The sequence below is a fragment of the Nicotiana tabacum genome, chromosome 16 (assembly GCF_000715075.1).
Source record: "Nicotiana tabacum cultivar K326 chromosome 16, ASM71507v2, whole genome shotgun sequence".
Taxonomy (NCBI): Eukaryota; Viridiplantae; Streptophyta; class Magnoliopsida; order Solanales; family Solanaceae; genus Nicotiana; species Nicotiana tabacum.
In genome coordinates, this window is record NC_134095.1 from 36992579 (window position 1) to 37007662 (window position 15084).

Sequence of the window (15084 nt, forward strand, 5' to 3'; positions counted from 1 at the left end):
GAAGCAAGTCTTGCAACTGTTCCTTCAACTCTTTCAACTCAGGCGGGGCCATACGATACAGCAGGATAGAAATGGGCTGAGTGTCTGGAGCAAAATCAATGCAGAAATCAATATCCCTGTCGGGTGGCATACCCGGTAGGTCTGAAGGGAATACCTCAGGAAACTCACGAACAACGGGCACATAATCAATAGAAGGAACCTCAGCACTAAAATTACGAACATATGTCAAATAGGCCAAACACCCCTTCTCGACCATACACCGAGCCTTCACCTAAGAGATATAACTATGGGTAGATTGACCAGGAGTCCCTCTCCACTCTAAACGAGGCAAACCCGGTAAGGCTAAGGTCACAGTCTTGGAATGACAGTCTAAGATAGCATGGTAAGGTGATAACCAGTCCATCCCCAATATAACATCGAAATCAACCATGTCCAGAAAAAGCAAATCTATACGAGTCTCAAGATCTCTAATAACCACTATACATGAACAATGGGCGCGATCCACCACAATAGAATCACCCACCGGCGTAGACATATAAACATGGGCACTTAAAGAATCACTAGGCATGACCAGATACGACGCAAAATAAAATCGAAGCATCTCTACCACAAACCAGAACATTACCTGCACCTCCACATCTAATACCTTTACCTCCACCTCTAGCATCTCTACCTCCACCTCTAATACCTCTACCTCCACCTCTAATACCTCTACCTCCACCTCCAGCTAACTGAGCGGGCTGGATGAGTCCCTCAATGAACCTCCTCACTCTCTCTCACAGTGGGAAGTATGATAAGAGCATGATGATCCAAGTCGATGAATCTGATCTCGTACTAAGTAACAGTCATAGAACCCTATTGGAAACGCTCAAACTGCCTTCGATAGGCCTCTCTCTGAGTGATGGGGAGAAATTTCTCCAGAAATAACTGCGTGAACTGTTCTCAAGTCGAAGCTGATGACCCAACTAGTATAGCCAATTGATAGTCCCTCCAACAGGTCTTGGCAAATCCAGACAAGTGAAAAGTAGCAAAATCGACCTCATTGGTCTCCACAATCCCCATGTTCCTGAGAACCTCATGACAGATGTCTAGATAATCTTGAGGATCCTCAGAAGATGCACCGCTGAAAGTATTAGTGAAGAGCTTGGTGAAACTTATCCAACCTCCACAAAGCCTCTAAAAAAGTAGCTGATCTATCACCGGTTTGTGCTGCTGTTCGGCTGAAGAAGCGGTACGTGACCTTGCCATTCGCGAAAGGACAAGAGTAGAGGTTTCAACTTAGCATTGAGAGATCAAAATTGCACGACAGGAAAGAATAGATGTGAGGTTTTTCCTAACTCTGTAGCCTCTGGGGGATAAATACAGACGTCTCCATACCGATCCCTCAGACTCTGCTAAGCTTGTCTGTGAACTGTGAGACCCATGTAACCTAGAGCTCTGATACCAACTTGTCACGACCTGAATTTCCCACCCTCGGGAGTCGTGATGGCGCCTACTAATGTGAGCTAGGCAAGCCAATTATTAGACAATTTACCTTTTTACCAATTTCTATTCTCTTTAACATTATATAAAACAGCGAAAATTAGAATAAGTGGAAGAAAACAATAGAATATCTGAACATGTGTCTATTACAACAGCTTAAACCTTAATCACCCAGAATTGGTGTCACAGTTTCACATACAATCTAAGAATACTACAAATAAAGGTTCTGAAAGAAATAAATACAACACTGTCTCTAGAAATGCATGAAAGTAATAGGAATAGTACATAGAAGGGGACGCCAAGGCCTGCGGACACCTGCAGGACTACCTCGGGTCGTCTGATGATCAAGAATCAGTAATCTCACCATGGTCCGAAGTCCACAACACTGGGGTCTGCACAAAAGAGTGCAAAATGTAGTATCAGCACAACCGACCCCATGTGTTGGTAAGTGCCTAGCCTAACCTCAGCGAAGTAATGACGAGGCTAGGACCAGACCACCAAATAAACTTGTGCAGTTATATAATATACAGCGGGAAGTAAAGCAGAAATAAACAAGTAAAGATAGGAGAGGGAAACATGCTTCGGGGAATAACAGGTAAAAACAGACTATCAAGAGAATTATTAAGGAATCAAAATCCAACCACTAACATGAATAAGGAAGACAAAGACAAATTTCACTTTCTTTTCACATCTTATTGCAGGCGTGCAACCCGATCCCATTTCCTGTATCTCGTGGTAGGCGTACCACCTGCTCCCATTTCACTATATCTTATGGTAGGTGTACCACCCGCTCCCATTTCATTATATCTTTGTTGCGGCGTGCAACCCGATCCACATATAATATTGTTCGGTGTGCAACCCGATCCATATATAATATTGTTGCGGCATGCAACCGATCCATATATAATATTGTTGCGGCGTGCAACCCGATCCATATATAATATTGTTGCGGCATGCAACCCGATCCATATATAATATTGTCAACAATCATAACAAGAATCCCGACAAGGGGTCAATAAGGTCTACACTATCCCGGCAAGGGATTCGACAGCATAAGCAATCACTTCCCGACAAGGGAGAAACAGCTATAACCAAAATTGATACCACACCTAACTACCTCAGCTATAACCAAACTCATTACAACATCTAACCACATCGGCCATAACCAAACTCGTCACCACACCTAACTACCTCAGCTATAACCAACCTCATTCGGACACCTAACTACCTCAGTTATGCCCATAATTCCTACCCAACACAAAAAATCATTAACCTAAGCATCCATATTATCAATTAAGAACACAATGCAAGGGAACCACAATTCAACAATAGCCCAGCAAGGGGACAACATAATGATCTCTTCTCTTTCACACTCTTACTTCACAATTCACTTCACAACTCGAGCCAATGCTCTAGAGTTTCAATTATTACTTATACTTTCACAACTCATTTTACAACTCGAGTCAATGCTCTAAAAGTTCAAATGTCACTTATACTTTCACAATTTCGCTATACAACTTGAGCCAACGCTCCTCAATGTTCATAGGTCACAATTCTTGCCACAAACTTTATACAACAATTAGAAATCTTCATCAAGGCATGAATAATACAACGAAATCAAGAAAATCACAATATAAGACTCACGGTCATACTTGACACTAACGTATAGATACTCGTCACCATGCCTATACATCGTACTCAACAAGAAGCAAATAGAAAATAAGACACAACTCATAATCCCTCAAACTAAGGTTAGACCAAACACTTACCTCGATGCCACGAACACAATTCACGATTCAATTATAGCTTTGCCCCTTGGTTCCACCGCCAATTCGCTCGTATCTAGTCACAAGTTACTTAATTACATCAATAAACGCTAAATGAATCAATTTGAATGCATGAAAATGAGTTTTCCAAAGTTTTACCCAAAAGGTCAAAATTGCCCCCGGGCCCACGTGGTCAAAACCCGAGGTTCGAACCAAAACCCGATTACCCATTCCCCCACGAACACAAATATATAATTTGTTTTGAAATCGGACCTCAAATCAAGGTCCAAATCCCCAATTTTTGAAAAACCTAGGTTCTACCCAAAACACCCAATTTCCCCCATGAAAATCATTGATTTGAAGTTGAAATCATGTTAAAAGATGTTAATGATTGAAGAAAACTAGTTAAAAATGACTTACAATTGATTTGGAGAAGAAAGGTTATTTGAAAAATCGCCTCTTATGTTTTTGGGGGTTTGAAAAATGAAAAATAACTAAAAATCTCGTCTATTTATACCCCTCTCAGATCCTCTATGCGGACCGCACAAAATGGACTGCGGACGCACATGCCTTTCTGAGGGTACTACAGTCTAGTGCCCTGTGCGGACCGCACGAATGGACTGCGGCCGCACAGGCCTCCACCGCGCACCGCACAAAGCCGACCGTGGACCGCACTGGCCCCCTTCCATGGTAGCACACGTTTTTGTGCGGACCGAAATGGCGGGTTCAGAGACCTGCAACTTCTCTGAACCTGCCACAACTGTGTTTTTAGGCCTAAGGCATCCCGGAACCAACCCGAAACTCACCCGAGCCCTTGGGTCTCCAAACCAAATATACACAAAATCCTTAAAAACATCCTACGGACTTATTCGTGCAATCAAATCGTCAAAATAACATCATGAACATCAAATTAAATATCGAGATCAATGAAATTTTCTGAAATCTTCTTTAAACATCAACTTTGCGATTTAAGTCCAAATCACGTCATATGACATCCATTTTTCACCAACTTCCACAGAAATGTCTTAAATCATATATAAGACCTGTATCGGGCACCCGAACAACAATACAGGTCCGATAACATCATGTTCTAAGCAAATTTCATTTCAAATTTCTTTAAACAATTTCAGAAAACAATTTTCTTTAAATAATTCGTTTCTCGGGCTTGGGACCTCGGAATCTGATTCTGGGCATATGCCCAAATCTCACATTTTCCTACGGACCCTTCAGGACCATCAAATCACAGGTCCGGGTCTGTTTACCCAAAACGTTGACCGAAGTCAAATTTATTCATTTTACAGTCAAAACTTATCATTTTTCATATTTAAGCTTTCCAGCTACGCGCCCGGACTATGCACGCAATTCAAGGTGCTGTTAAGGGAGGTGTTTAAGGCCTCACAATATAGAATTTCATTACAACACAAGTGATGACCTTTTGGGTCATCACAAATAGAAATTTGAAGGTTTTTGAGAAGTTTGACCGGAAATGGACTTTTTGATATCGGGGTCAGAATCCAATTCCGGAAGTTGGAGTAGGTCTGTAATTTTAAATATGACTTGTGTGCAAAATTTGAGGTCAATCGGACGTGATTTGATAGGTTTTGTTATTGAATGTAGAAGTTTGAGTTTCTAAAGTTCATTAAGCTTGGATTGGAGGTCGATTCGTGATTTTAGCATTTTTTGATATGATTTGAGGCCTCGAACAAGTCCGTAATATGTTTTGGGACTGGTTGGTATGATTGGTTGGGGTTCCGGGGGGGCTCGGGTGGATTTCGGGTAGTTAACGGATCGAAAATGGGATTTTGGAAAGGGCTGAAGTTGCTGGTTGTTGGTTGCTGGTGTAACCACACCTGTAAGACTAAGGCTGTAGGTGCGGAGCCGCAGAAGTGGCCTTCATGCCACAGAAGCAGAAATGGATGGCTAGGCTGGGACCGCAGATGCGGTTGTTTTACCACAGAAGCGGGATCGCATCTGCGGAGGTGAGGACGCAGAAGCGGAAAGGGCTGGGAGCCCTGGACCGCAGAAGCAGCGTGTGGTTCACACCTGCGAGACCGCAGAAACGGTCAAGAGACCGCAGGTGCGGAAAGTGCTGGAGGCAGTAGGTTGTTTTAAAGTCGGGATTTGGCCATTTTCTTTCATCTTTCTCTTGGCTTGGGCGATTCTTGGAGGGTTTCAAGAGGGGATTTTCATCCTCAATGATAAGGTAAGCTATCCCCACCTATCTTGAGTCAAATACATTGATTATGTATGGATTTGAGCATGAAATATGTAGAAACTAGGGGTTTGAGGGAAAACCTAGAAAATTGATATTCTTGGAATTTGACCACGATTTTGGGTATGAAATTTAGAGTAAATTATATATTTAAGTTCATGAGGTTGTGGGTAAACTTATCCTTCGAAAATTTTTGGAATCCGGGCACGTGGGCCCGAGGGCATTTTTGTCAACTTTTCGACCGGGTTAGAAATTGTTATAAATTGGATTTTAATGAGTAATTCAGCATATTAATAGATTTGCATAATTATTGGCTAGCTTTGGAGCATTTAGCATCGATTCGGGTCTTCGAAAGGGCGTGGAAATGCCGGTATGGATCTTCGGAGCGAGGTGAGTCTCATTTCTAACCTTGTAACAGGGAATTGTCCCCATAGGTGAAATAATTGGTTATGTGCTCCTATTTGTGGGGGGCTACGTGCGCACGAGGTGATGAGAGTCCGTGCGTAGCAACTATTATGTGTAAGTCTGGATTGTCTAGGACCCAAAAGTATGCTATACTTGGAATATCTGTAATCTTGTTGGCAGTTGAGTTGCTTAAAGCTTATCGAATTGGTAAATGAATTTCTAAAAGAGATTAAACTTCATTTTCTTAAATTGCTAAAAGACAATTGACTTTTATTTGGATAAACTTTCCCCGATAAATTCTTAATTTGTTGTTTGAGCATGTATTTCTATGTGTACCTACGTCGCATGTATGATTCGCGAGCATGGTGTTTGTTTATTTATGTTGACCGCGTCGCAGGTATGATTCGCGGGCGGGGTAATAGATGCATCTATGGTTCACGTTGTTCGATCCTCGGCAGTGCACATTTTACATTTATGTTGGATCGGGCCGTACGACCTCGGCATGATATGTGCATGCTTGTATTGTTTGCCTGAGATTTATAAATGTTGATATTTGTCTTTCCTGGCCGGAGATAAATTGATAAAAGATGATAAAAAGTAAATCTTGGGAATCCATTATTATTTGAGAAGTTGTTTACCTATTATCCGGCTTTATGAGTTTATAATTGCTTCATAAAATTTATGATCTCCTCCCATTTCTTTACAATTATTAATATTGGACCACTAGTAAGTTGTGCTGAACCAAAAGGTCAGCACTTGCTTTTAAATTAAATTCTGTGTTTCAAGGCCTTGAAAACCTCATTTAGCGTCACCTCAATTTTCATGCGCAGTCCGGGCACGTAGCCGGAAAGCCTAAATGTGAAAATCTGTGAAAAATGATAAGTTTTGACTATAAAATGAATTAATTTGACTTCGGTCAACATTTTGGGTAAACGGACCCAGACCCGTGATTTGACGATCCCGGAGGGTCCGTAGGAAAATATGAAACTTGGGCATATGCCCGGAATCGAATTCCGAGGTCCCAAGCCCGAGAAATGAATTTTTAAAGAAAATTGTTTTCTGAAATGGTTTAAAGGTTTGGGAAATGAATTTTGATTAGAACGTGTTGGTATCGGGCCTGTATCTTGGTTCCGGCGCCCGGTACTGTCTTATATATGATTTAAGATGATTCTATGGAGTTTGGTAAGAAATGAAATCCGTTTGACGTGATTCGGACTCTAAATGCAAAGTTTGATGCTTTAAGAAGTTTTGAAATATTTCATTGATTTTGAGGTTTAATTCGTTGTTATTGAGGTTATTTTGGCAATTTGACCGCACGGATAAGTTCGTATGATGTTATTGAGTTAGTACGTATGTTTGGTTTTGAGCCCCGAGGGCTCAAGTATGTTTCAGATGTGTTTCGGAAGGTTTTTGAAACTCAAAAAGTTGCAGGTTACTGTTGTTCAGTGCCCAGGGATTTCACTCTTCGCGTTCGCGTGGTCCCTCTCGTGAACGCGTAAGGCAAATTTCCTAGGTGCCAGATCTTTTCTTCGCGAACGCGAGGCTGAGGGGGGAATACCCTTCGCGAATGTGTCCATGCACTCGAGGACGCGTAAGGTTAAGGCCTGGGGAGGGGTCACCATTTTGTGCATCGCGAACGCGGCCACTGGCCTGCGAACGCGGGCCATCTTCCGCAAATGCGAAGGTCTGTCAGACCTAACTCATCGTGAACGCGACGAGCTTATCGTGAACGCGATGACCAATTTCTCCCAGTTAATTTAAGTTTCAAAAATAGAATACCATACGGGATTTTCATTATTTCTCACAAACTTCATCTTCTTCACACCTCTTGGGTGATTTTTGAAGAAGAACTTCACCATTTCTTCATAGGTATGTAATCCTAAGCTCGTTTTCTTCCATTTTTATCAACGCCCACTAAATTTCTAGGCCTAAAATATGTGATTAAGAGTAGAAAATTTGGGGTTTGGGTAGAGTTAGGGCTTTTTGATTATTTGGGAATTTGACCTCGTTTTGGGGTCGAATTTCAAAACAAATTATATATTTGGGCTCGTGGGTGAATGAGTGATCGGGTTTTGGTCCGAACCTCATGTTTTGACCAAGCGGGCCCGGGGTCGATTTTTGGATTTTTGGGAAGAATGATTAGAAAGCTATAATTAAGTATTGGAATTGGATTGTTTAGCATTTATTGATGTTATTAAGTCGATTATGTCTAGATACAATTGATTTAGAGCTGAATTCGAAAGGAAAGGCAGTGTTTGAGGATTGAGTTGGTCGTGGAAGTTCGAGGTAAGCGTTTGGTCTAACCTTAACCTGAGGGATTAGGAGTTGAGTCCTATTTGATATGTGGTAATTATTGAGTACGACGTATAGGCATGGTGACGAGTATCTGTACGTTGGTGTCTAGCATGCCCGTGAGTCTTTATATTGTGATTATCATGACTTCGTTGTATCTTTCATGCCTTAGTGGTGGTTTCTATTTGTGGTATAAAGTTTGTGGAAGGAATTGTGGTCTATGAACCTTGAGGAGCGTTGGCTCAAGTTGTATAACGAATTGTGAAAGTATAAGTGATAATTGAACCTCTAGAGTATTGGCTCGAGTTGTGAAGTGAATAGTGAAGCAGAAGTGAGAAAGAGAAGAGATCATTATGTTGTCACCCTTGCCGGGCTATTGTTGATTTATTTGTTATCTCCCTTGCCGGGATGTTGATGTTATTGATGTTGTTTCCTTGTCGGGATTAAATTGTTGAATTGTTGTTACTTTGCCGGGATTTTTAGTGAAACTTTATTTGTTCCCTTGCCCTATTGTTTGTGATTGTTGTTTGGGTGAGGAAGAGAGTTAAAGCATGAAGGGTGATGCCGTGCATTGTTTGTTTTGTGAGGAAAGACTGTTAAGCACGAAGGGTGATGCCATGTATAATTGTGAAGAAAGAGTGTAAAGCACGAAGGGTGATGTCGTGCCACACGATGTACCATTCTGTACTGATTATATTGATTATATGGTGAGGAAAGAGAGTAAAAGCATGAAGGGTGATGCCGTGTATATTTTTATTATATGATTGCTTTGGTGAGGACGAGAGTAAAAGCACGAAGAGTGATGTCGTGCATTTGTTGATTTCTGATTCTATGTTGATATCCGAGTTATTGTTCCTTTCATTACTTAATATCTTTCTATTCGAAATTGTTATCTCCCCCACAGCATGCTCCCCCTCCCATATTGACTAGTTATTTTTGTATTTCTTTCCGCTGTATATGTATTTGAACTGCACAGGTTTATTTGGTAGTCTGATCCTAGCCTCGTCACTACTTCGCCGAGGTTAGGCTAGACACTTACCAGCACATAGGGTCGGTTGTGCTGATACTACACTCTGCACTGTGTGCAGATCCCGGAGCAGCTTTTGGACCGTAGTGTGGAAGCTACCTTCAGTCCACCCGGAGATCCAAGGTAGACCTACAGGCGTCCATAGGCCCTAACGTCTCCCTCTATCCGTACTTCCTGTTTCATCTTCTTTCCATTCAGAAACAATGTACTGTTATTTCTTCAGACTTTGTATATAACAATCTTAGACAGTTTGTGACACTGTGACACTAGGTTTTGGGTGGTTAAGGCTTAAGTATTTGTAATATATACAGTTTTCATATATTTTATTGTTGTCTTCCGCTTAAATTTGAATTTTCGTTGTTATCACGTTATTGCCTTATATTAGTTATAAAGAAATAATCGGTTAATGAAGTAATTAGATCAAAGGTTTGGCTTGCCTAACTCACATTAGCAGGCTCCATCACGACTCCCGAGGGGGGAAAATCCGGGTTGTGACAAGTTGGTATCAGAGCTCTAGGTTACATGGGTCTCACAGTTCACAGACAAGCTTAGTAGAGTCTGAGAGATCGGTATGGAGACGTTTGTATTTATCCCCTAGAGGCTACAGAGTTAGGAACAACTTCACATTTATTCTCTCCTGTTGTGTGATTTGGTTTCTCAATGCTAATTGAATTTCTACTCTGTTTTTTTGCAGATGGCGAGAACACGTGCTTCCTCATCCACTAACCAGTAGCCCGAGCCCCCAGTAGCAGCTCCCACGAGGGGCAGAGGGCGAGGCCGAGGCCATGCTAGAGGCCAAGGTAGGGGCAGAGCTCAGTCCCGAGCAGCAGCACCAGCGGCGGAGCCTCAAGTTGACTTTGATGATGAGGTTCCAGCCCCAGCAGTTTCGGTGAGCCCAGCTCAGGTCCTAGAGGGGTTTATTGCTTCCCTAGTTCTTCAGGATACTCTGGTCCGTCTGGTGGGCCTCATGGAGAGTGTCACCCGAGCAGGCTTGCTTCTTATAGCACCAGCCGTCTCTCAGGCTGGAGGAGGAGCCCAGACTCATCCTACTCGCACTCCGGAGCAGGTAGCTCCCCAGTTTCAAACTTCAGCGGTCCAGCCAGTTGGAGCAATTCAGCCGGGTGTGGTAGCTCAGACCGGTGATGGAGCAGCTATGTCTGCCGATGCTTTGTGGAGGTTGGATAGGTTCACCAATCTCTTCACTACTACTTTCAGCGGTGCATCTACTGAGGATCCCCAGGATTATCTAGACAACTGTCACAAGGTTCTTAGGAACATGGGGATAATTGAGACCAATGGGGTCGATTTTGCTACTTTTCGCTTATCTAGATCCGCCAAGACTTGGTAGAGAGATTATTGCTTAGCTAGACAGCCGGATCGCTAGCCTTGACTTGGGAGCAGTTTACGCAGCTATTTCTGGAGAAGTTTCTCCCTATCACATAGAGAGAGGCCTATCGGAGGTAGTTTGAGCGCCTCCAACAGGGTTCTATGACTGTTACCCAGTATGAGACCAGATTCATCGACTTGGCTCGTCATGCTCTTATCATACTTTCCACTGAGAGAGAGAGAGGGCGAGGATGTTCATTGATGGACTTATTCAGCCGATTCGTCTTTAGATGGCTAGGGAGGCAGTGAGTGAGATATCTTTCCATGAGGTGGCCAATGTGGCCAGGAAAGTGGAGATGGTTCTGTCACAGGGAGGTCATGGGTCGGACAAGAGGCCCCGTCATTCAGGCCGATTTAGTGGTACTTCGTCTGGAGGTAGGGATTCATATGGTAGAGGCCATCCTCCTAGGCCTTTTCAGTCGGCACTTCAGGTGGTCGTGGTCCTCAGATGTAGTATTCTGATCAGCAGTCCTACAGTGCACCACCTGGTCCTATCAGTGCACCGGAGCTTCAGAGTTTCTGGGGTGGTCAATCAGGTCGTCAGGGCTAGCAGTCTCAGCAGCCAAGGGCTTGTTACACTTGTGATAATATGGGTCACATTGCTAGGTTTTGCCCTCTAGCACCGAGTGGCTCTCAACATCAGGGTTCCCATGCCATGGTTCAGGCACCAGGTGTTCCACAGCCCGCCCAGCCATCTAGAGGTGGGGGTAGAGGTGCTAGAGGTGGAGGTAGAGGTATTAGAGGTGAAGCTCAGGCCACTAGAGGTGGAGGCCATCCAGCAGCAGGTCGTCCCAGAGATGTAGTTCAGGGTGGTGGGGCCCAGCCCCAATGTTATGCTCTTCCAGCCAGGCCCGAGGCTGAGGCTTCAAATACGGTTATTACAGGTACGGTTCTGGTTTGTGATAGAGATGTTTCATTGTTATTTGATCCAGGGTCTACATACTCGTATGTGTCATCTTATTTTGCACCATATCTAGTCATGCCTAGTGATTCTTTAAGTGTTCATGTTTATGTGTCTACACCGGTGTGTGATTCTATTGTGGTATATTGAGTCCATCGTTCATGTATAGTTGTGATTGGGGGTCTTGAGACTCGCGTAGATTTGCTTCTTCTGGACATGGTTGATTTCGATGTCATATTGGGGATGGACTGGTTATCACCTTACCATGCTATCTTGGACTGTCATGCCAAGACTGTGACCTTAGCTTTGCCGGGATTGCCTCGTTTAGAGTGGAGAGAGACTCCTAGTCATTCTACTCGTAGTGTTATCTCTTATGTGAAGGCTCGGCGTATGGTCGAGAAGGGGTGTTTGGCCTATTTGGCATATGTACGTGATTCTAGTGCAGAGATTCCTTCTATTGATTCTGTGCCCGTTTTTCGTGAGTTTCCTGAGGTTTTTCCTTCAGACCTGCCGAGTATGCCCCCGACAGGGATATTGACTTTTGCATTGATTCAACTCCGAGCACTCAGCCCATTTCTATTCCGCCGTATCGTATGGCCCCGTCGGAGTTGAAAGAGTTGAAGGAACAGTTGCAAGACTTGCTTGAGAAGGGTTTCATTAGGCTGAGTGTTTTGCCTTAGGGTGTGCCGATGTTGTTTGTTAAGAAGAAGGATGGATCGATGAGAATGTGTATTGATTATCGGTAGTTGAACAAGGTTACAATCAAGAATAAGTATCCATTGCCGAGGATTGATGATTTGTTTGATCAGCTTTAGGGTGCCAAGGTATTTTCGAAGATTGAGATCTAGCTACCATAAGTTGAGGATTAGGGCATCCGATGTCCCTAAGACAGTTGTACTTGGTACGGACATTATGAGTTCTTGGTGATGTCATTCGGGTTGACAAATGCCCTAGCAGCTATTATGGATTTGATGAACCGAGTGTTCAGGCCTTATTTGAATTCGTTCGTGATAGTCTTCATTGATGATATTTTGATTTATTCCCGCAGCCGGGAGGAGCACGAGCATCATCTTAGAATGGTTCTTCAAACCTTGAGAGATATAGTCAGTTATATGCTAAGTTCTCGAGGTGTGATTTCTGTTTGAGTTTAGTTGCATTCCTGGGTCATGTTGTATCAGCGGAGGGTATTCAGGTTGATCCAAAGAAGATTGAGGCAGTCAAGAACTGGCCTAGACCAGCATCAACTACAGAGATTCAGAGTTTCTTAGGAGTGGCAGGCTACTATCGTCGGTTCGTGGAGGGATTTTCATCTATCGCAGCCCCGATGACCAGGTTGACCCAGAAGGGTGCCCAGTTCAGATGGTCGGACGAGTGTGAGGTGAGCTTTCAGAAGCTCAAGATAGCTCTGACTACGGCACCGATGTTGGTATTGCCCACAGGTTCAGGGCCTTATACAATCTATTGTGATGCATCTCGTATTGGACTTGGTGAAATATTGATGCAGGATGGCAAGGTCATTGTCTATGCTTCACGACAGTTGAAGATTCATGAGAAGAACTATCCAGTTCATTATTTGTAGTTGGCAGCCATTGTTCACGCGTTGAAAATTTGGAGGCATTATATATGGCGTGGCATGTGAGATGTTCACGGATCACAAGAGTCTTCAGTATTTGTTCAAGCAAAAGGAGTTGAATTTGAGGCAGAATAGGTGGTTGGAGTTGTTGAAAGATTATAATATCACTATCTTATATCACCCAGGAAAGGCCAATATGGTGGCCGATGCTTTAAGTAAGAAGTCAGGCAGTATGGGCAGTCTTGCTTATATTCCGGTCGGTAAGAGACCACTTGCTTTGGATGTTCAGGCTTTGGCCAATCAGTTCGTGAGGTTGGATGTTTCTGAGCCCAACCGTGTGTTAGCTTGTACAGTCGCTCGCTCTTCATTATTGGAGTGTATCCGAGATCGGCAGTATGATGATCCCCATTTGTGTATCCTCAGAGACACGGTGCAGCACGGAGGTGCCAAGCAGGTTACCTTAGGTGATGATGTAGTTTTGAGATTGCAGGGTCGAGTTTGTGTGCCTAATGTGGATGGGCTTGAAGAGTTGATTTTAGAGGAGGCCCATAGTTCCCAGTACTCTATTCATCCGGGCGCCACGAAGATGTATCAGGATTTGCGGCAGCATTATTGGTGGCGAAGAATGAAGAAGGATATCATTGCATATGTGGCTTGGTGTTTGAATTGTCAGCAGGTTAAGTACGAGCATCAGAGGCCCGGTGGTTCATTTCAAAAGATTGAGATTCCTGAGTGGAAATGGGAGCATATCACTATGGACTTTGTTGTTGGTCACCCACGGACTCAGAGGAAGTTCGATGTAGTGTGGGTTATTGTTGATAGGCTGACCAAGTCAGCGCATTTCATTCTTGTGGCAGTATCTTATTCTTCCAAGAGGTTAGCTGAAATCTATATACGGGAGATTGTTCGTCTTCATGGTGTGCCCGAGTCTATTATTTCGGACCGAGATACGTAGTTTACCTCGCATTTCTAGAGGGCAGTTCAACAAGAGTTGGGCATACGGGTTGAGTTGAGCAACACATTTCATCCTCAGACCGACGGGCAGTCCGAGCGGACTATTCAGATTTTGGAGGATATGCTCCGAGCTTGTGTCATTGACTTTGGAGGCTCGTGGGATCAGTTTTTGCCTTTAGCAGAGTTTGCCTACAACAACAGCTACCAGTCGAGTATTTAGATAGCTCCTTATGAGGCTTTATATGGTAGGCAGTATCGGTCTCCGGTTGGATGGTTTGACCCGGGAGAGGCTCGGTTGTTGGGTACAGATCTAGTTCGGGATGCCTTGGACAAGGTCAGGATCATTCAGGATAGGCTTCGTACTGCTCAGTCTAGGCAAAAGAGTTATACCAACCACAAAGTTCGTGATTTAGCATTCATGGTCGGTGAGCGTGTATTGCTTCGAGTGTCGCCTATGAAGGGCGTGATGAGATTTGGGAAGAAGGGCAAGCTTAGCCCTAGGTTCATTGGCCCATTTGAGATTCTTGATCGAGTGGGGGAGGTGGCTTATAGACTTGCATTGCCGCCAAGCTTATCAGTCGTGCATCCAGTGTTTCATGTGTCTGTGCTTCAGAAATATCACGGCGATCCATCATACGTGTTAGATTTCAGCACTGTCCAGTTGGACAAGGATTTGTCTTACGAGGAGGAGCCGGTAGCTATTCTAGACCGGCAGGTTCGTCAGTTGAGATCGAAGAGTTTTCCTTCTGTTCGTGTTCAGTGGAGAGGTCAGCCTCTTGAGGCATCGACCTGGGAGTCCGAGTCCGATATGCGGAGCCATTATCCCCATCTTTTCCCTAACTCAGGTACTTCCTTCTTCTGTCCGTTCGAGGATGAACGGTTGTTTTAGAGGTGGAGAATGTGATGACCCAAAAGGTCAGCACTTGCTTTAAATTGAATTCTATGTTCTGAGGCCTTGAAAACCTTATTTATAGTCACCTCGATTTGCATGTGCAGTCCGGGCGCGTAGCCGGAAAGCCTAAATGTGAAATCTGTGAAAAATGATAAGTTTTGACTATAAAATAAATTAATTCGACTTCGGTCAAT